Source organism: Pseudoliparis swirei, chromosome 20, assembly GCF_029220125.1.
Source record: "Pseudoliparis swirei isolate HS2019 ecotype Mariana Trench chromosome 20, NWPU_hadal_v1, whole genome shotgun sequence".
NCBI classification, from domain to species: Eukaryota; Metazoa; Chordata; class Actinopteri; order Perciformes; family Liparidae; genus Pseudoliparis; species Pseudoliparis swirei.
Window position 1 is genome coordinate 25747107 of NC_079407.1, and position 22096 is coordinate 25769202.

At 43.5% G+C, this 22096-nt stretch overlaps 1 long non-coding RNA gene across 1 annotated transcript; it reads left to right on the forward strand.

The window, feature by feature from the left end:
* The first annotated feature begins 925 nt into the window (after nucleotides 1–925).
* LOC130210539 (uncharacterized) lies at nucleotides 926–1817 on the forward strand. Its single transcript, XR_008834828.1, has 2 exons — nucleotides 926–1104; nucleotides 1456–1817. It is a non-coding gene; the product is annotated as an uncharacterized LOC130210539 (long non-coding RNA).
* Nucleotides 1818–22096: the final 20279 nt, after the last annotated feature.

A 22096-nucleotide genomic window follows, 5' to 3' on the forward strand; every position in this document is an offset into this window, starting at 1 on the left:
CTGTGTGTGTGTTTTTGTAATTAGGTGTGTGTGTGTGTGTGTGTGTGTCATTGCATTCATTCACAAACTGGAAGAGCAGAATCTGGAAATATGCTCCACCGCACCCATCTTTTGCACTGATTGACATTTAAAACAGTTTAAGCGGCATACAGAACATTGTATTGTGAAGAAAAAGGGAATGTCAAATAATGAGGTGTGAGTCATCTCATGATCTCACAATTGTTATTTGATTTACACTACCGTTCAAAAGCTTGGGTCACCCAGACAATTTGGTATTGACAAGGTTAGAAATCATGATTTTTATTTGAAATATTAATTTTTGTTCTTCAAACTTGACGACCTCCCAGTGTAAACGGGCCCTTTACGTGTGTGTGTGTGTGTGTGTGCAGGGTGTCCGCGGGTCCTTAAAAAGTCTTAAAAAGTCTTAAATTGCTTTTCCTAAAAATAAGGCCTTAAAAAGTCTTAAATTCAGATTGGATTGGTCTTAAATTTTTTGGGTGTCATGTCATTACAAATATGAGGCATTCTGTTCCGCCAGGTCCGTATTTTGCTCCGGTTGCTCTGCGGTGTCTCTGGTGTCACCGGGGCCACGCCCCTTCTCTTAAAGGGGCCCCGCGTATTCGGTCCCATCCCCTACAACGTGAAGCATCGGCTAGTTTAGAAAACATGGCAGGATGCAAGTTCAACAACGGCTTGAAAAGAACGAGTGTTTCTGGTCACGGTCGGTGAAATGCTTCTGAAGCTGCGTTATGTGTCGGGAGCCTTTCCAGCGGTGGAATCTCACGAGCAGAGCAAGAAGCACAGAGACGAGCGAAGGCCGCCAGCAGCGCGCGGGGCTAGCTCCTGCTCCGCCGCACGCAACAACGTCAACGCTACAACGCTGGAGGTCACCGGAGGAAATCCAGTGCCGTGCAACAAAGAGCTCATCACCCAAGACCAACGCTGCGGCGCGTTCTTCATTCTGTTCTACGAGACTCTGGACCAGACCACCGCGAGCAGACAGCTGGACTTCATGTGCGTTATTGGTGAAATGACCACGTCCAATCAGGATCCTGTGGAGCTCATGGGCCATGACACGCCCAGGACCTACTTCAGCACCTCAAAGTAAGTCTGCCATAAATATATGTATTAACTATCCTCATGTATATGAGTATGTGTTTCATATAGTTAAGCTTTACTCATGTGTCAAGTTAATAACAGCTATGCATAGGCGCACTACACATTAATTAGACTAATTAAAAATAGTTTTAGAATGGTAGTAAGTAGAGTGGTGTTTACTATTTAGACTCTAAATAGTGTTCACTAGGACAAGGGATGGCTCACGTTGCTTAATTTGTAAAAATAGTTTTCATTCATATTTATCCAGTCTGACATTAATCTGAAGTGGTGGTGTCATGAAGAGATGTGGTGACTGTTGTTTGGCTAATGTCTGCCTTTTTTCTTTCTTTTTCCCAGGAGAATGGACCAAATGTCAACTGGAAGTTTTTATATTAATAGATACAGTTTGAAAAGGATTGTTTTCCTAGTATATTCACAAAAGCTCAGGAGTAGACATGAACCTGTGCACAAACATCCATCACATAGAGACATGAGAACTCACACTCACTCACCCACACACACATACATTCTATTATGTAAATGAATTTGCATTTTAAAAGCAGCTGGAATTGTTATTTATGTTATTTTATAGATTTTTTTGTTCAAAAGGAACTATGTTGCCCGTATTTTTAAAATATATTTACTTGATGTTATAAGCATTTGTTCATGGGACTTAAATGTTCTGAACATGTATTAATAAATATAATTTACAACAGCAATGACATTTGTGTTATCCTTTTGCATTACACCATACTGTTAATTTTAAACAGACATCAGTGTGTTTACTTTGAATTAATTAATTTAGATTAATGTATATTTCCATCGTAAGTTAGGTCTTAAATTTTATTTAGACGTGGTCTTAAAAAGTCTTAAAAAGTCTTAAATTTCACTGGTTTATTCCTGTAGACACCCTGGTGTGTGTGTGTGTGTGTGTGTTGGCCAACATGCAGGATGAGTTCAGAAATCAGAATCAGAATCAGAAACAGGTTTATTGCCAAAGAATGTTCATATTAAAAAAACACAAACAAACGAGGAACTTTTTTTGGCGGAAGGTGCAAGAATCGCGCACCAAGACACCGAGGCGCCGTCCGCGGCGCCATCTAGGAAGGGTGGATAAAAGATGACAGCATAACATGAGGGAAGAGAGGCGAGAAAAAGAAAAAGCCACCCCCCAACTATGCCCCTAGAGGGGTACAGTGTGGGAGCAGGAGAAACAAAAAACACCATTGCACATAAGCACATACATCTTAGACATGACTTGCAACGAGTAGGAAGGGGGGGAGGTAAATCAAAGATTGGGCGATAGCCCGTCATTGGGGCAGAAGGTAACCAGCACCGACAAGCAGCCAGCCGGTCCATCGCCGTCACGGCGCGGACGAGACCCGTCCTGTCACCCTGGGGGGGCAAAGCAGGCGAAGGCGTGGGAGGGGGGGGGGGGTAGTGAGTGCATTTCAGTTTGTTAAGTTCGTGTGTGAATGGCCGGTGTATCGTCCTCCCCAGTCCACAACAGACAAAGTTCTCAGGCCACAAGATGGTCGTTGCCATGGAGATGGCCTTGAAGGGCCTGGGAGAAAACAACCACAGGTGTCTGTGGATAGGGGAAGGAATGGGAATGAGAGAGTCTCGCTTCAGTGATCTTGGAGAGTTGTTATTCCAGTCACGGCCTTGGGCCCGTCCTGGTAGAGGGCAGTAGATAAGATTGGGATTGTTTGGTCTTCCAGTAGCTGCAATTCAGTTTTGCGCACCAACTATTCTTCCACGTTCCTCCCGTTTGCCAATAGGATTTCAAATCGATCCAATTTCATTTGCAGAGCCGTCAGCTTCTCCACGATGTTGTCATTCTGACGGTTTAATGCCAAAGTCTGAGTGCCAACAACTCTGCCCAACGTCAATCATGTCGGGCAGCCTTAGGGGGCTTTTAACGGCTGTCACCGTTTCCTTAATTTTCCGATAAACCAGGGCAGCGCCAAGTCCAAACAGCAGAAATCCTGTAATCAAAGTTCCGAATAGGTAGATGTCTTCTACGTCCTCCACGGAGAGTGGTGCTAGGCACAAGACCCGCCATGCCACGCGTCCATCGTGTATCCAGCAACATTCGTCCCGCAGGACAGGCAGGTTCCCCCGAACCCGAGCTTCTCGTCGAGAAGATGGTGTCAATTGCGTTTAAGGACCAGTTGATTACGTCCATGGTTTTTAGTTGATGCATATCCACGACTGTTTAAAAGTTTGGGGTCACCCAGACAAGTGTGTGTTTTCCATGAAAACTCACACTTTTATTTATCAAATGAATTGCAAAATAAATATAAAATATAGTCAAGACATTGACAAGGTTATAAATAATGATTTTTATTTGAAATAGTAATTTAGTTCTTCAAACTTGTGGCTCAAAGGAAGGCCAGTTTTATAGCTTCTCTCACCAGCATAACTGTTTTCAGCTGCGCTCAGGTAAAAAGGGTTTTCGAGGGTTTTCTACCCCTCCGTTAGTCTTCTAAGGCGATAACACAATGTACCACTAGAACACTGGAGATGGGCCTCTACACACCTCTGTAGAGACTTCATTAAACACCAGAGAATAGTCATTTACTACGTAAACAATGTATAAAGTGTATTTATGATTAATTGAATGTCATCTTCATAGAAAAAAAAGTGCGTCTCTATATAAGGACATGTTCTAAGTGACCCCAATCTTTTGAATGGTAGTGAAGACATTCACCTCATGGCTCAACGCATCGTGTCCGAGATGACGACACAATCTCACCGCAACCTGCATCTCTTCGCTAGTCACGTGAGCGCTAACCAAACATGCCGTATCACACGTTAACGTTCTACTCCCGCGCAGGACTCCAATCATCCATGACATCATCTCCAATGGATCCAACCACCAACAATGGCGCCATTCAACTGTGCGACTCGTCGTGTACGACTCTCCGCTGGGTGTAACGCGTGGGCGCCTTTACTCTCTGAGCATGTAGTGACATTCAGTGGTTGACGGCTGCGGAGCGGTGGGTTTTGGCCTGTGGGCGTGGCTTATGACAGGCGGGGCCTTCTGGGTATTTACAGTTTGATGCGAGGGCAAACAATCGGGTTAGAGAGCAGGCACGCGACACGCCTCTGAATACGAGGCAGCAGGACAACAATGAAGAGGCGTTGGAAGACGAGCACTCAAAGAGGGACGTGCGTGTTCAGTATTTTGTTTGAAAGAAAAGTCTTGGAATTTTAAAATGGTTATTTCCAGGCCTGGAAAAGTAATTGAAAAAAAAAAAAATCCCAACAGTTTTAGAAAAGTCATGGAAATTTGTTATATTCATATTTTAATTTACACGGTACATAATGTATGCTTTGAAAGCACATAATCACGTCAGGAAACGCACATAATCACGTTAGGAAACGCACATAATCACGTTAGGAAACGCACATAATCACGTTAGGAAACGCACATAATCACGTTAGGAAACGCACATAATCACGTTAGGAAACGCACATAATCACGTTAGGAAACGCACATAATCAAGTTAAGAAACGCACATAATCACGTTAGGAAACGCACATAATCACGTTAGGAAACGCACATAATCACGTTAGGAAACGCACATAATCACGTTAGGAAACGCACATAATCAAGTTAAGAAACGCACATAATCACGTTAGGAAACGCACATAATCACGTTAGGAAACGCACATAATCAAGTTAAGAAACGCACATAATCACGTTAGGAAACGCACATAATCAAGTTAAGAAACGCACATAATCACGTTAGAAAACGCACATGATCACGTTAAGAAACACACATAATCACGTTAGGAAACACACATGATCACGTTTGTCTCGTAGACTGTTGCTAACAGGACTTTGTCTTATTTAGGTAAACGGCTAAACTTTAAAAGGGCTTTTCTGAATGGCCCTATTTGGTTCTCCTCTAACATCCCTAACTTCCTTCGCTCCCCCCCCCCCCTGCTGGGCCCGTTCACCACACCCTCAACCTAATTGGCTGCCGGTGTCTTCATCTCCCTGCAGATGTCCCACGTGGTCAGCCTGAGCTCCGGCTTCAGCTCCAGCAGAGGTTTTGGTCCGAGGGCGACCTCAGACATTCCTCTAGAAGCTTTATAGAAGTGGCTCCTGCCAAGGCCCATCCCCCGCTACCCGCTATAAACAATCTCAGCCCAGTTCTCATGGCCACCACCGAGGTCCTTGCAAACCAGCCTGTTGGGCCGACCCAGGGATGAATGCCCAACAGGCTCTGTCGCTCTGTCGCTCTGTCAGTGAAACCCTCGTGTGAGGAAGCCAGAGACTCGATCTCTGGGAGCGATGTCGTTTACAAGCGGCTCTCGGCTCAGACCGATGGACGGTCGTCCGGGCCGGCGGCCGAGACGCCTCGATCTTATCTTTCGTGCTTCTGGGAGCGAAGTCGGAGAGAGTTTACACGAAGTGCAGACAGCGTGAAAGACGAGAGCGACAGCGGCGAGGCGGAGAGCGAATTAAGACGTCGTTAAAATGTCAGAATCGGGAACAGCGGAAAAAAGCATCGGACGTTATGTAATCTTACGATGCACACGAGCGATGACGCAAAAATACCACAAAACACGATTGTGAAGGAGTAGGAATTTTTGTTTATAATATTTTTGAGTTCCCAATACCATCATTTATGTTATTTTATGGTTATCTTTTATTAGAAATTCCACAGCATCCTCACCCATCGACTGGAGGAGTTGTTGCATTCGGCCGTTTTGTACTTAAAATTGTTATATTATGAGTGCAGATGTGTGTGTGTGATAATAATTAACATTCTTGCACGTGTGTGTATGCGTGTTGATGCATAAAGATGACAATGTTTAAAGTGAGCATCCACGAATTAAGATGTCGTTAAAATATCAGAATCAGAACAGCTGACAAAGCAAAAATACCCCGAACAGGATCCTGAATGACTTTTTTTATTTTTAGGGTAGGGATTTTTGTTTTAGCTGGATAATGTTTTGCAGGTCACATTTTTTTGTAATCATAAATCTAACGCAGCACTCATTGCAGTCTGCCTTTTCGTTATTTTTAGTACTTTAAGATTTAAATATTTGTGTGTGTGGGGAAGCAAAAAGATTTAAGATTTAAATATTAGATGAGTTATGAGTGTGGAAGCATGTGTATGTATGATAATTAACATTCTTGTGTGTGTGTATAGATGATAGTGGTGCGTGTTCAAAGCGAGCGTCCACTCCCCTTAAGAAAACACTTCCAGATGCTTCCACCGTGCTGCAGGACGGGGAAAAAAGAAGAGATGGTGGAGATCTCCTCCAAAGACTGGGGATGAATGTCGCCGGGGGGGGACAGGAATCCTCTATCTTGATTCAGTTTTGTCCGTGGAAATGAGCCTCTTATCTTCAGGATTTGAGGTTTTTAGATTTTTTTAAATGGCATGGACTTTGTATATCGTCGGCTCCAACGTGGAGCGAGAGGAAAGGGGGAAGAGAGGATAGAGCCGACCTCTATCTACACTACAAAACAAGCAGGGAAGAAACCTACTATGTTCTTCTATCCACAGCGCCAACACACACACACACACACACACGGATACAAAACAGATTGAATCACCTGGGTGTGAGTACAGCGGGGAATGTGTTGGTGTGCTGTGACACCAGGAGGAGAGAGAGGAGGAGGCTGGGGGGTTCAAGACGCCTAAAGACGAAACCACAATATTTAGAGCATGTGACTTTAAAGTGGGGATGATTCAGGAAGCGGTTCAGAGAGAAGAGAGAGAGGAGGATGGAGAGAAGACATGTGCAACATCAATCAGTTATATCATCGATCATGTGTCCAGTACAAATGAGCATCTTTTCATGTTTGGGGTTACCCGTCTGGGTTTTGATCGGTCCGTGACGTCACAACCTCGATCAATACCCCGCGAGGCCTGTCGGACTCTCGCGGGAAACATTCTTTTGAGATATGAAATGTCAACGATTTTAAACTCCAGCGTTTTGGGGATTTGGGACCCGATGCGTGTGCACGAGGCACCGCAACATGTGCGTCTTATTGAAGGATCAAAGAGAAAACTCGTGGCTCCACCCCCTCCCCTCCGTTCCTTAAGTCTGCGGCCCCTTCACCTCCTTTCCCCCTTTCATGTGCTCCCTTTTTTTTTGGTCTTCCGGTCTACAAAAAGGAGCTCCCGGGTCTAAAAGAGTCCCGGCTCAACTTACAGGCATAACTCCCTCTGGCTTTTTTTCTTCTTTCTTTTTTGAGGCTTTCGCTCTTTAACTTCCACATGAGCACGCTCGCATACCTGTGGCCATGTTGACCTTCCTCTTTATCCAGGAGCCCAAAACCCTCGTCGGTGTCCAGCTCTGCACACATCGCTTTCCACATGAACCCAAAGTACACAGCGGGAAGTATCATTTCTAGGAAAGAGCTTTAGATCTTCATAACTATATTGAATGTTATGTATTTCAGAGAAACATCAGGAATTTAAAAAAACTTTTCCCCAAGATGGTCAAAGTCGCTATCAGCACTTTTAAAAATAATCTCAAAAATATTTTGAAAGCTGGTCAGTGCTGTACTCATTGAGCAACATTATTATGGCTTGTATTACTTACTTTTAATGATTTGTATTACTTACTTTTAATGATTTTTATTACTGACTTTTAATAGTATGTATTACTTACTTTTAATGTTTTTTAATACTTACTTTTAATAGTATGTATTACTTACTTTTAATGTTTTTTAATACTTACTTTTAATAGTACCGTATGTATTACTTACTTTTAATGTTTTTTATTACTTACTTTTAATGATTTTTATTACTAAATTTTAATAATATGTATTACTTATTTTTAATGTTTTTATTACTTACCTGTAATGATTTTTATTACTTACTTTTAATTTGTATTACTTACTTTTAATGTTTTTTATTACTTACCTTTAATCGTTTTTATTACTTACTTTTAATAGTATATATTACCCACTTTTAATGTGCTGTACTGTAGCTTCACATTGTGTGTATTTTGTGTTCTTCTCACCACATATACTGTAGTAGTGTGTCTTATCCTGGACTGTTTGTTATTGTTTTATGTTTATTATGGTCTGTCAAGGGACTAAATATGCAAATTAGCTGTTTCGCTACAATCTGGTTCAGAGCATCACATGGTGACATTCATGTTTTAACTGTACATGGTCCCTTTTTAAATAAAGATAATAATAATAGCAATGCTCAAAGATATATTTTGGCACTTTATATATATATATATATATTATAAAAATATTCATGAACCTCTCATGGTCACTGCTGCATCTTTGTGTTTGTTATTTAGACTCATTAGGGACCTCTTAACATCATTAATTACTGCTTCTCCAAAGCGAGTGCACTGGAAAAATCAACTAATCAAGGACAGGTTCAAAACACTCTTATATTATGACATCTAAAAAAGATTGCTCAAGATATCGGCTGGTATCAGATATCAGCTGTTTACAATCAAATCCATTCATAAATACGTCTTTCATCCTTTATCTATTTATATGTCCTGATTTAGGGGAACCTATAATTGATATTAATCGAGATTTAACCAAAATTGCTTGACTAGAGAGCGCTAAAAAACCTCTCGACTGGCCGGAAACCACACACTCATTTACTGCTGCTCTGTGTGAGGTAGTTTTAATTGCGTGTGTGTGCGTGTGTGTGTGTGTGTGTGTGTGTTCAAAGGTTAAGAGGACACAGATTATGGATGCCCATTACTGTCTTGTTTTATGTTGCAGCCTTGGTATTTAAGCACCATGAGGATCTAATGACTTCCTTATTTTTATGATCTGAAAACCTCTTCCAGCCTCCTTTTTTTTTTTTTTTTTACTATGCGGGTCTTTCGAACGGAAATAAGGAAAAAACATCCGGTAGTTCTAGCAGATCAACGTGTTACCATGGGCAACTCTTCATAGGGCGATGCACGGCGACGCTGTTAATCTTTCTCTTGAGTATCCTTCGTATTTGTTTTCATTGTTTTTTTTTTCAATGAATGAAAGACACAGGAAACACGTTTTTACAGCAGGTAGAACACTTTAAAAGTCTCCGCAGAAGAAAAGGGGGTCAGTCTCACCTCTGATGATACATTCAAGTCAGAAAACTTAAGGCCGAAGAGCCCAAAAACATTTAATTAGTCTCAAAATAGCTATTGCGTCAGAATATCCGTGTTGACCGCTTAATTAATCTGATAAGTTCAGCCCCCCAACATCAACCCGTAGAAGTGAGACTGCATCTCCATCCACAGACATGCTCCTGAACTCACATGCTGTTGACTCCACTGCGTGTACACACACACACACACACACACACACCTGCTGGACAAACACAGGTGTGTCAATGTCGTACTGCGTCTTTAAGAGAGCTCGGCGGTCTGTACATCAGAGCAGATTCGTACAGAAAGGCTGTGGGGTTGTCGCTCTGATCGATGGCTCCTTCCTGTAGCTGGAGGCTAAACGTTGGAGAACAATTCCCAATTTGATTTTAATGTAAGTGATAGAGAGGTTATTATCACATGTAAGGAGACGTCGGGGTAAAGAACACTTCTTGCTGGCAGAGAAGAGAAACTGGGATGTAACTAAGCTTCTGATTGGCTCTCTTGTTTTTACTTTTTAAAGAAATGGCATCTGGATTATTTTTTTATAATTTAATTTGCTCTCTGGGTTGTCAGTATTAATGCTTCTTCTTAAAACTACTTTTGGTTCAGTTTCAGACACATTTATGTTCAATTTGCCTCGAATGTGTAATTTTTGAACATAAAGGTGTATTTTGAAGTGACGTAATTATGTGTGAAATTATCGTGTGTAATTTGGCTTTTACTTCACTTTTAAATTTCACAACCATATTTAAAACTAGAATGGGCACTAGGTAGAGCGCATACCTTCGCATATCACAAGATTGGGCATTGAATTATGAACATTTTGGCATTAGTTGCATGCCAATTGGACAAAAATGTATCGTGCTATGGTAAAAAAAGAGTTTGACCTTTCCATGACCTTGACCTTGACCTTTGACCCGATTGATCCCAAAATCTAATCAACTGGTCCCCGGATAATAACCAATCATCCCACCAAATTTCATGCGATTCAAGAACATTTTGACCTGTTCATGACCTTTGACCCGATCGATCCCAAAATCTAGTCAACTGGTCCCCGGATAATAAACAATCATCCCACCAAATTTCATGCGATTCGGTTCAATACTTTTTGAGTTTTGCGAATAACACGCATACAAATAAATAAATAAATACACGGCGATCAAAACATAACCTTCCGGCATTTTCAATGCGAAGGTAATGACATAGAGGACCCTTGCCGTGAGGTCCGGATGTTTATTGTCATTGTAAAAACATACAATGAAAGTTAAGTTGGCGACTCATCAGTCAGAACAGCAGCAAGAGGTAAAGAAATGTATAAAAAGGTTAAGACAGGACATTCTAATGTAAAACAAGACATTTAACCCTCCTGTTACCTTCAAATTTACTCACACCTTTTACCCCTGGGGTCAATTTGACCCCAGCAATTAAAACCTAGAGAAAATTATTAGAATGTATATTGTTTCCCAAGTTTAAGTGTCAGGTACTTTATGTTTATTTGTTGACGACCTAAATAGCCCTTTTAATAAATAAAAAAGTTGATATTTAGATTCGCATTGAAAATGCGGAAGGTTATGTTTTGATCGCCGTGTATTTATTTATTTGTATGAGTGTTACTCGCATAACTCAAAAAGTATTAAACCGAATCGCTTGAAATTTGGTGGGATGATTGGTTATTATCCGGGGACCATTTGATTCGATTTTGGGATCGATCGGGGTCAAGGTCATGAAAAGGTCAAAATCTTCTTTTTACCATAGCGCGGTCAATTTGTATCCAATTGGCATGCAACAAATGCCAAAATGTTCATAATTCAATGCCCAATCTTGTGATATGCGAAGGTATGCACTCTACCGAGTGCCCGTTCTAGTTATTATATGTTTTACCCAGTGAAAAACAGCCTGGGGTCAAATTGATCCCGAAGAACTCCGATGGGTACAAGTTGTGTTCAGGACAGTGAAAACATATCATCATGTGAATTTTAGGTTTACCCAGTTGTCCCCAATAAATTAGGAAAAGTCCTGAAATATGAATTTAAAAAATGATGTTGAGACGTCAAATTGACCCCAAAGGTAACAGGAGGGTTAAAAATAAATAAAACACAGGCATCAATGGCTTAAAAGTGAGAAATCGTTGTGTTATTGTGTCTTTTTGTATTTCTGGTGTGATGGAGGAAACCGCTCTGGGGGGAAAAGCTGTTAGTCCGAGTTTTAATAGTCCTGAATCTTCTTCTAAAATAATGTTACCGCATGTACGACTAATCGCTCTTCGTTTAAAATACTATATATAGCGTTTGAAAGACCCCCTCGGGGCTCCCGGAGCAGCGGTCTCCCACCTGTTCGCCCTCCCTCACCTGTTCACCGCTGCACACGGTCGACCGCCAGCTGCCCCGTCGGTGGTATTTATGATCACGAGGAATGCGACGTATTTATGAGCGGCCTGGAGGAGGACGATGCGTTGGTGGTCAGAAAGTGGGACCTTCCTCGAATTGTAACTTTTTTAAATTTAAGCGGTTGAAAAAGTTTCTACCGAGAACAGTAGACGGGAGACTGGATTTCGGGCATCTTCCAAGTTAAGAACAGGGTGTGTACGGTCATGGAAAACCTGGAGAAGATTTAAAATTAATTTAAATGGTTATTTCAAGGCCTGGAAAAGTCCTTATGGGGGGGGGGGATTAAATCCCAAAAGTTTTGGGAAAGTCATGGTTATTTGTTGTGTTAGTTTTAAATAATGAATATGCTTTTAAAAGAAAGACGCTCAAAATATATCATACTTATCATCTTATCATATATACTGTCATATTTTTTCCAATTTTCCGTGCTGCAAGTGAACGCACCGTAACTGAGAAGACGTAAATGTTTTATTCTTCTAATCAAACGATTGTCTCTCATTCATTTGAGTCATTTAAGGTTTTATACTGTATGCGTTGGAATCCCCATTGTTAGTTTAAATACCACATTTTCTCACTTTTTCATGTTTACGCCGAGATTTTGCAAAATGTTTGATCATGAAAATGTGGTTAAAAGTCCTGGAAGCCCATTGGTCGACAGGTGTATGAACCCTGAAGGGTGGCCCCGCCTTCTCTGGCGGATTAGCATCAGAGGGAGGTGTTCATACCTGCAAACTTGTCACCTTTCGGTGAAATTCACCGTTTTGAACTCAAAATAGGTCATCCACGTGAATCGTGGAAATCCGAAGAGTTTTTGTTTTTGGGGGTCACCTGGCCCGCTGCCGTTGAGATTGCAGTGAGACGCGGAGAAAAGTGTGAAGTGGTGCTCTTCACAATAAAACATCTTTGATGGACGTGTCGAGTCTCGGCCAATCAGCGTTCAGATGTCCACAGCGTTTGGGGGTTCAGGTTAGCTTGAATGTTAGTCCGCTACATCTGCTGCTGTAACGCTGCAGCGATGCTAACGAAGTACCGTACGATAAACACGATGTGATTTAGCATATCTTTAGTATCGATACTTCATTCAGAGGCGATCAGGCGCCGCGCTGCTCCGTGTCGAGCTGTCTGCGCACACTGCGCTGCGCAGCTCACAGCGAGAGAAGTGGCGCAGCTTTAGAGACTTCGGCTTAAAAAATAAAAAGATGCCAGAAGTGAAATGTTTCAGTCTGTAAAGTTGTGTAACTCTCCAGCTGCTCATCCTGATGAACTGTGGATCATCTGGTCAGAGACTAACGGCCTCATAGTGTATCATCAATGCTCTGATGGAACCATGTAGTTTCATTAATATCTGGCTGTATTAATACTAATATTACTGTCATTTGTTAAGTGTTGAAAAAGTTGGTAAAAAGTGAACCATACAGATGTTTTATTTATTACTATTATAGATAAATATACCAGTCTCGTAATTATGGTACCATATTGTTTGTATGGTATTGTATTGAATTCTGGTATTGAGTATATTTGTTATTACTATCATTACAGGGCTGAGTCAGAGCGGAGAACCTTTTGTTCTTAAACTGTTTATTATCATTATTTAGATTTGTGGTCAGAACAATAAAATGACTGTAGTTGTGGTTCTAAAAGCTTTGAGGCTTCAAACAACGTGGATGTGGTGAAAAAAAAAGAGTCACCTGCACTCCCCCGTTGTCACCTTTTTCACCCCTCATGAGTTTGCAGGTATGGGTGTTGAAGGCCTTTCTACCTGAAGTTTGAACCGCAATGCAGTCAGAGATGTCGACATTTTATTGAGTGCATATTGCATCATATATTTATAGTTGCTTTATTAATACATTTCTTTCAAGAACGATTTAACTCGAGTGAGTTTCGCGACTTCTTTGGCAGCCATGTTTTTCCTTCTGATCTGGTCTGGTGGTCCATCGGGAGGTCCGGCCGCTGACTTGTGAGTCTCCTCGCTGGTGTCTTGGGCTATAAATAGAACCGGCCTGAGAATCCAGACGAAGGTCAGCGATCGGATTCCTGCTCCCGACTCGCGGAAAGGGAACGAGGAAAGGAGAAGTCCCTCCCCCGGAATGATGCATTTTTCACATTTCTATTCATGTAAACTTCCGCTCACGCAAGATGCTCTTAAGAGGTAGAAGTACACACTCAGAAGGTCTTTTGAGGTAGAAGTACACACTCGGATGCTCTTTTCAGGTAGAAGTACACACTCAAATGCTCTTTTGAGGTAGAAGTACACACTCTGATGCTCTTTTGAGGTAGACGTACACACTCGTATGCTCTTTGGAGGTAGAAGTACACACTCCTGCTCTGCCCACATCAGCTCACCGCTTTAACCCTTTCCATGCTTCACACAGAGTTCTCCGCCCACAGCATTGTGACCTCAGGGACTACTTTGTGTATCTTTAATTCACGAGCTGAAGCGTATTTACAATGTGAATTCTTCTTCTATCTCCCCTCTTTTTATCCACATTTTAAATGTAATGTATCCTGCATTGTGTGCCTGTAAACTCATCTTTATTCGCCTTCACCGAGTACGTCTGGCAAACGTCCATTTCCTCCATGACGCCATCTCAGCCTCTTCCTCCGGCCACATGTTGGTATTCAGTGTGTTCCTCCTCCCGATGGCGGCCCTGGGGTTTCTTCACGTGACAGAAGTGGCCGACTGGATTATTTTTTATTAACACGGCACAGCTGCCGGCTAGACGATGTCAGCTCCGTCAGCAATCTGTCCACTCACACAGAATAATAGATAACACACACACACACACAGTGAACATAAACACTCACACACACATCTGGAGTTTACAGCTTCGCTCACAAGCCCACACTGTCTGTCACACACTCATTTCAACCAATTTTAACACAGGGCGCTTATTCTTCAGTCACAGATGGCCTTGTAGGAAACCCAATATAGTCCCCGCCAGATTAATGTTTGTACATCATGACCCACACAGATTACCATCCTCTCAAAATGTGCGCATACAAAGAGGTTAAACAGAGAGCAGTAGTGTCAGTTTGACTCCATCTGTAACATGTTTGTGTTTCCATAGGACAGTTCAGTGTATTTACAATGTACTCCGGCCCTCTCGTTCCGAACCGTGTGCCACGGTTAGAAGAATCCATACGCCGAACATCTGGTGTCATTTACTTGTCGAGCTTCTGCAACGGGGGCAGAAACAACAAGTTGTAAAGTGCTGCTACAGTTAATCTATTTTTACACTTCATTTTTTTACAGACATTTTTCACTTTTTGAATGAAATGCAGGAATGTAAATGTCAGAGCGGCTCGTTCGTGTCTTTTGGGGTCGAGGCGGAGGAACAGAGCCGAGGGAAGAAAAACACAACGACCCGGTGGAGAGATGAGACGTGTCATCTGGTTCTGGGTCTCCTCATTGCTCAAAGCTCTCTCCTCTGTCTCTCTCTCTCTCTCCTCCCTCTCTCACTCCTCTCTCACTCCTCTCTCACTCCTCTCTCTCTCTCCTCTGTCTCTCTCTCTCTCTCTCTCCTCTGTCTCGCTCTCTCGCCTCCCTCTCTCTCTCTCTCTCTCACTCCTCTCTCTCTCTCTCTCCTCCCTCTCTCCTCTGTCTCTCTCTCTCTCCTCCCTCTCTCTCTCACTCCTCTCACTCCTCTCTCTCTCCTCTCTCTCTCACTCCTCTCACTCCTCTGTCTCTCCTCTGTCTCTCTCTCTCCCCTCTCTCTCTCTCACTCCTCTCTCTCTCTCTCTCTCTCTCCCTCTCTCTCCTCTCTCTCTCTCTCTCTCTCCTCCTCTCCTCTCTCTCTCTCCTCCTATCCTCTCTCTCTTCTCTCTCTCTCTCTCTCCTCTCTCTCTCTCTCTCTCCTCCTCTCCTCTCTCTCTCTCTCTCTCCTCCTCTCCTCTCTCTCTCTCTCTCCTCCTCTCCTCTCCTCTCTCTCTCTCTCTCCTCCCTCTCTCACTCCTCTGTCTCTCCTCTCTCTCCTCTGTCTCTCTCTCTCCTCTCTCTCTCACTCCTCTCTCTCTCTCTCTCTCCTCTCTCTCTCTCACTCCTCTCTCTCTCCTCCTCTCTCTCCTCTCTCTCTCTCTCTCCTCTCTCTCTCCTCCTCTCTCCTCCTCTCTCTCTCTCCTCTCTCTCTCTCTCCTCTCTGTCTCTCCTCTCTCTCCCCTCTCTCTCTCTCTCTCCTCCCCTCCCTCTCTCCTCTGTCTCTCTCTCTCTCCTCCCTCTCTCCTCTGTCTCTCTCTCTCTCCTCCCTCTCTCTCCTCTCTCTCTCTCCTCCCTCTCTCTTCTGTCTCTCTCCTCTGTCTCTCCTCTCTCTCTCTCTCTCCCTCCCTCTCTCCTCTGTCTCTCTCTCTCTCTCTCTCCTCCTGCTATCTTCCCGTCACTCACTTTGTGGGTAGTGCCCTTCACCCACATCCTTCTCTCCACATCAGTGTCATGTGGCTCCATGAAGGCCCCGGGGCCCTTAAGCTCTGGAGTTCCTCCCTCCTTAAAGTCCCAGACGAGTTGGGAACATCTCTCCTGGAGGACGTCTGTCTCTTTCTTTTTATCTCTCGACTCTGCAGCCCTGCCAGGTTTGTTTCAGTCATCCTATGTTTAAAAGAAAAGGTATTTCTCTTAGTCAGGGAATCTGGGAATCTGTGAATCTGTCCATCCTGGAGAGGGATCCTCCTCTGTTGCTCTTCTTTTTTTTCCCCACTTAAATTTTTGTTGTTGCTATTTCTTGGGATTTCTTCCTGACCCGATGTGAGGTCAAAGGTCAGGGATGTCCTATGTGTGCAGATTGTAACGCCCTCTGAGGCACTGAATTGAATAGGAGTGAATACTACTGGATTTAACGCTGCATCAACAGAACATCTGAAAATACCTTTTCCCTCGATGCCGATGACATAATAGTTCTCCCTCCATGTCCGCTCTCCGCTCATCCCTCCTTTCGTCAGGTATTTCCTCCACGAAATCCTGGATCTGTTCACACCGGTCGTCTCCGGCGCTCTGACCCAGTTTCCGAACGAGGACGTCTCTTGAGATCGTTCTCCTTTCGATGAGGAGCGTGTCCCTGACGGTTATTGGTCCATCATCGGCCTTCAGAACATCAGCGGAGCTGCTTCCGTCTCGACATTCATTGCTCAACGTCGTGTTTTCACATCTGTTAAAAAAAAATCCCAATATAAAGCCGTCGGTGTAACCGGCGGTGGTGAATCACGCCGCGTGACACGCCGCAGGACGCCGCGTGTCACCCGGCGCTTCCTTCCGACGCTCGTCAGACACCTCGTGAGCGCGAGGCGCGAGTTCAGGAATCGTGCGGCGCTTTCTTCTCACAACATTTTTTATTTTTGGTTCGGAGGCAATTAAACAAAGTAGAGCTCGGTGAAAATACGTCTGGGTGGATGTGGAAGCCCAACGGAGGCAGTAGAGTCGAGTTCACGTGCCTCTCTGTCTCTCTCTCTCTCTCTGTATTTCTCTCTCTCTCTCTCCTCTCTCTCTCTCTGTATTTCTCTCTCTCTCTGTGTATTTCTCTCTCTCTCTGTATCTCTCTCTCTCTCTCTCTCTCTCTCTCTCTCTGTATTTCACTCTCTCTCTCTCTCTCTCTGTATTTCTCTCTCTATCTCTGCATTTCTCTCTCTCTCTCTATCTCTGTATTTCTCACTCTCTCTCTCTCTCTGTATTTCTCTCTCTCTCACTCTCTCTCTCTCTCTGTGTATTTCTCTCTCTCTCTCTGTACTTCTCTGTCTCTCTCCCTCTGCCAGCTTCACACAGAGTCCTTATAAACCACCACAGGGTTCACACACACACACACACACACACACACACACACACACACACACACACACACACACACATGGCATCACTTCACCACCTGCTATACTGGCCTTCGCCACAAGGGGAAACCTCACTGCTATTCCGCCTTAATTGGGGATGACCACTGAGTGTTTCTGGTGAACGCTTTGAAATATCCATATTGATATTCATGCTTTTCTAAAAATGTATCTGGAGCTTAAGATCACAGTGCCAGGTTCGTAAAGTCCTGGAAAACCTGGAAAAGTCATGGAAATATATTCACGTGCATTTACTGAGTTTTTTGAATAATGAATATGCTTTTAAAAGAATGACGTTCAAAATATAAGCTCTAAATTCTCGCAGCATTTTTCGTGCTGCAATTGAACGCACCTTAACTGAAAAGACATAAAGACATCGAAGCCCAACGGAGGCGGTAGAGTCGAGTTCATGTGCCTGAATGAATATGATCACGCCCACTGAGTGTACCCACACTCTGCAGCCAGGGCAGAGTTACCTAGACACACATGGGGGAGGGAGGGGGGAGGCACCCCCCTCTCTCTCTCTCTCTCTCTCTCTCTCTCTCTCTCTCTCTATAGTAGGTGAGTGATGCAAAAGTTGGTTGTCGTGATCAAGGGTTTATTATTCGGGTCAATTAGTTTATTTACTTTTTAGCTTTTGAGTTGATACAGATGTGTTCCGCGTTTCTGAGATCGTCAAATGGAGTCGACGCATGGGAACAGATTTATTATTAATATGATGTGCGATTGCTTAAACTATCACTCTGTTTGTTGTCACGCACCAATCACCAGCAAACCTTTGCCAAACAACGTTCAACGTCTGCAGCAAAATGGAGCCAATGCATCGTTTACTGTGTCATGAGTTCAACATCCTGTTAACATAAAAGTAAATAAAGTAAATAAAGTATACGTATGAAGGCAATGAAACGGTGTTAACCCTCCTGTGACCTTCAAATGTACGAACATCTTTTACCCTCGGGGTCAATTTGACCCCAGCAATTAAAACCTAGAGAAAATTATTAGAATTAATATTGTTTCCCAAGTTTACGTGTGAGGTATTTTATGTTTGTTTGTTTGTTGACGACCTAAATAGCCCTTTAAATAAGTAAAAAAGTTGATATTTCTTTGATGTTTTACACAGTGAAAAACAGCCTGGGGGTCAAATTGACCCCGAAGAACTCTGATGAGTACAAGTTGTGTTCAGGACATTTAAAACATATCAACATGTGAATTTGATGTTTTCCCAGTTGTTCCCAATAAATTAGGAAGTGTGTGTGTGTGTGTGTGTGTGTGTGTGTGTGTGTGTGTGTGTGTGTGTGTGTGTGTGTGTGTGTGTGTGTGTGTGTGTGTGTGTGTGTGTGTGTGTGTGTGTGTGTGTGTGTGCGTGCGTGTGTGCGTGCGTGCGTTTTTTGAGGTTTTCAAAGCTTTTTTATTTTTGTGTGGCTCTTGGTGTGTTTTGGGCGTCAAGATTAGAGAACAGATTACAGGAGCAGGAGAGCAGATGGAAAGAGGAAGGGGACAATTAAGTGTAGTTCACGTCGGAGGGGGGGGGCAGTCGGCGGGCGCCGCCCTAGAAGTCGCCGACGCCATCTGTTGTGGTCACGGGTTGATGAACATCTCCGAATCCTAAATCGGGAATCGGAAGAACCGTCATTTGACTTTTTTACTGACTCATAATCCTGAGCGCACATCGATTGTATTGGCTACAAGTGAAACATCCTGGTTTTGTTTATCTGTGATATAAATATTGAGCGTCACTATATTTATCTCCTCAAACCGCGAAGACGCAAGCGGTTAAACTTCCCCGATCCTCTTCCCGGCGCGCGTTCCGTCGTCGTCAAACCGGTTGAGCACAAAGCACGGCGTCATCGGCCTCTCCTCGTGACCGAAGACCGCGGTTTCTTTCTTCTGTTGTTTTGCGAAAAGTAATCTGACAAGAGTTCAAATCCGACAGCTACTTCCCACATTTAGCCAAACGGGAAAATCCAGTCCAGACACTCGAGGTTAAATCATCTGATTGAATCTGCCGCTGACGCACAATGCCGACACTTGTTTGGGCGGATACCTGCGGCTCCTCCGCACGAGGCGCTTGCGTGGGAAGCTCCGCCGGCTAGAAGTCACAGCCCCCGGTGGCGTCTCCTTCTCCCCCGGGGGTCACGCAGAGGTCACCGGTTCGGCTCGTTTTTGTCCGTCGTCGCACTTTTTGCCTCGCGGTGGTGGTTTGTTTCTTTTTATTACCTTCGCATTGAAAATGCGGAAGGTTATGTTTTGATCGCTGTGTATTTATTTATTCATTTATTTATTTATTTGTATGCGTGTTACTCGCATAACACAAAAAGTATTAAACCGAATCGCATGAAATTTGGTGGGATGATTGGTTATTATCCGGGGACTATTTGATTAGATTTTGGGATCGATCGGGTCAAAGGTCAAGGTCAAGGTCATGAAAAGGTCAACATCTACTTTTTACCATAGCGCGGTCAATTTCTATCCAATTGGCATGCAACTAATGCCAAAATGTTCATAATTCAATGCCCGATCTTGTGATATGTGAAGGTATGCGCTCTACCGAGTGCCCGTTCTAGTTAACTCAATATTTGTATTCCCTTTTTGTTCTCCCCGTGATTCATTATAATGAGAATTCCCGGTTCTCATTTTGAATGACGGCTGAGAACATAAACGGTACAGCTCGTTAAATACCTGCCAGATGTGTGGATTTTATAAAAGAGCTCTGGGGGAACCGGACCCCTTTTTTGTTGCGGCTTCTGGTTCTAGCGTCTCATCTGATTTCGATCTCACGATCTTAGAACAATTCTTTCTTAATTCATCCGCAGGTCACGTTCTACCATCCGCCGCGTTTCTGCTTTTTTCGATTTTTGTTGTTGTTGTAGAAATCTTTTTTTAAAAAGGAGAAAGAAATGGAGCTAAAATGATCTGAAGACAGATTGTGGGACAGCTGGTGCATGTCGGGTCAGCGGGCGGACAGACCGGACGAGCCGCAGGCGACGCATAAACACACCGTAGATATGGAGGTGTACACCTTTAAATGGATGTGGATTGTATATTCTGTGTGATGACATAAAAAAAAAATGAAAGTGAACAAAGGAATTCCTCCCTTTTTTTAATCTGGAAAAGCCCCTCCCTTTCTTTAAGTCTTGCAGCCGACTCCCCCGCACTCCCCAAAAACAAAGTGAGACTAGAACGGGCACTCGGTAGAGCGCATACCTTCGCATATCACAAGATCGGGCATTGAATTATGAACATGTTGGCATTAGTTGCATGCCAATTGGATAACAATTGACCGCACTATGGTAAAAAAGAAGATTTTGACCTTTTCATGACCTTGACCTTTGACCCGATCAATCCCAAAATCTAATCAAATGGTCCCCGGATAATAACCAATCATCCCACCAAATTGCATGCGATTCGGTTTAATACTTTTTGAGTTATGCGAGTAACACTCATACAAAAAATTAATTAATAAATACACGGCGATCAAAACATAACCTTCCGCATTTTCAATGCGACGGTAAAAATGCATTAGCCGCCTTTCCGACAGGAATCTCTCCCGGATAGAGAGCTTTAATTGAACGTGTGGAGGAAGTGTAAGTTCAGCAGTTCCTCGCCATCGCTCGACAATATTTCCGCTCCTGGTGGAGGTCGGACGCGTTACCGTGACGCTGAGAAGCTTCGCCCGGTTTTCCCAGGCAGAAAACGTACATATCCGATTTCAAAGTTTCCCCCGTTGACCTCGAACTTCACAGGTTTTCATCCTTTTCCTGTGTTTCCCCTCTCAAACCCACGAGAGCAATGTTGTGTCTCGATCTTCGCGGATTGATGTTGAGGTCGTGAATGTTTTTGACGGGTGTAAATAATAACAACAACAACAACGGCAGGAATACTTTGAGGTGCTTCAGGGTGCTGGTATATTCTCCAATAGAACAAACATGTCAGAAGTAACTTCTGTGCTTCTCTGCTATACTGAAAAGTCCAAAAGGCCGATGACACACGCACATTAAATGGCCTCCATGACACACGGCTTCTTCTTCTACAGCCGTTTGTCGTGTTCTCGTCCCGAGCAGCAGGTGGCGCCGCCCTCTCTCTCTCCTCTGTGTTCCCACAGCTGCATCCTCTACAATGGAGTGAATGATGCTCCGGACACATGCAACAGCAGACAGTCCTGCTCTGTGGCCCGCACTTCTCTCTGATTGGTCGGCTCGGGTCTACTTCTTCTCCTTTGGACACTTCGGCGTCTGTTGGACTGCAGATGTCGGCTTGTGTGCTTCTATCAGGCGACGCTGTTCCAGTCCTGCTGACGACCTCCCTTTACGTGTGTGTGTGTGTGTGTGTGTCAACATGCAGGATGACTTGATGCATGTACACTACCGTTCAAAAGTTGGGGGTCACCCAGAAAATTTGGTGTTTTCTGTGAAAACTCACACTTTTATTTATCAAATGAATTTCAAAATGAATAGAAAATATAGTCAAGTCATTGATAAGGTTATAAATAAAGATTTCTATTTGAAATATTAATGTTGTTCTTCAAACTTGAGGCTCAAAGGAAGGCCAGTTTTATAGCTTCTCTCACCAGCATAACTGTTTTCAGCTGCGCTCACATAAAAAGGGGTTTCAAGGGTTTTCTACCCCTCCGCTAGTCTTCTAAGGCGATAACACAATGTACCACCAGAACACTGGAGATGGGCCTCTACACACCTCTGTAGAGACTTCATTATAACCAG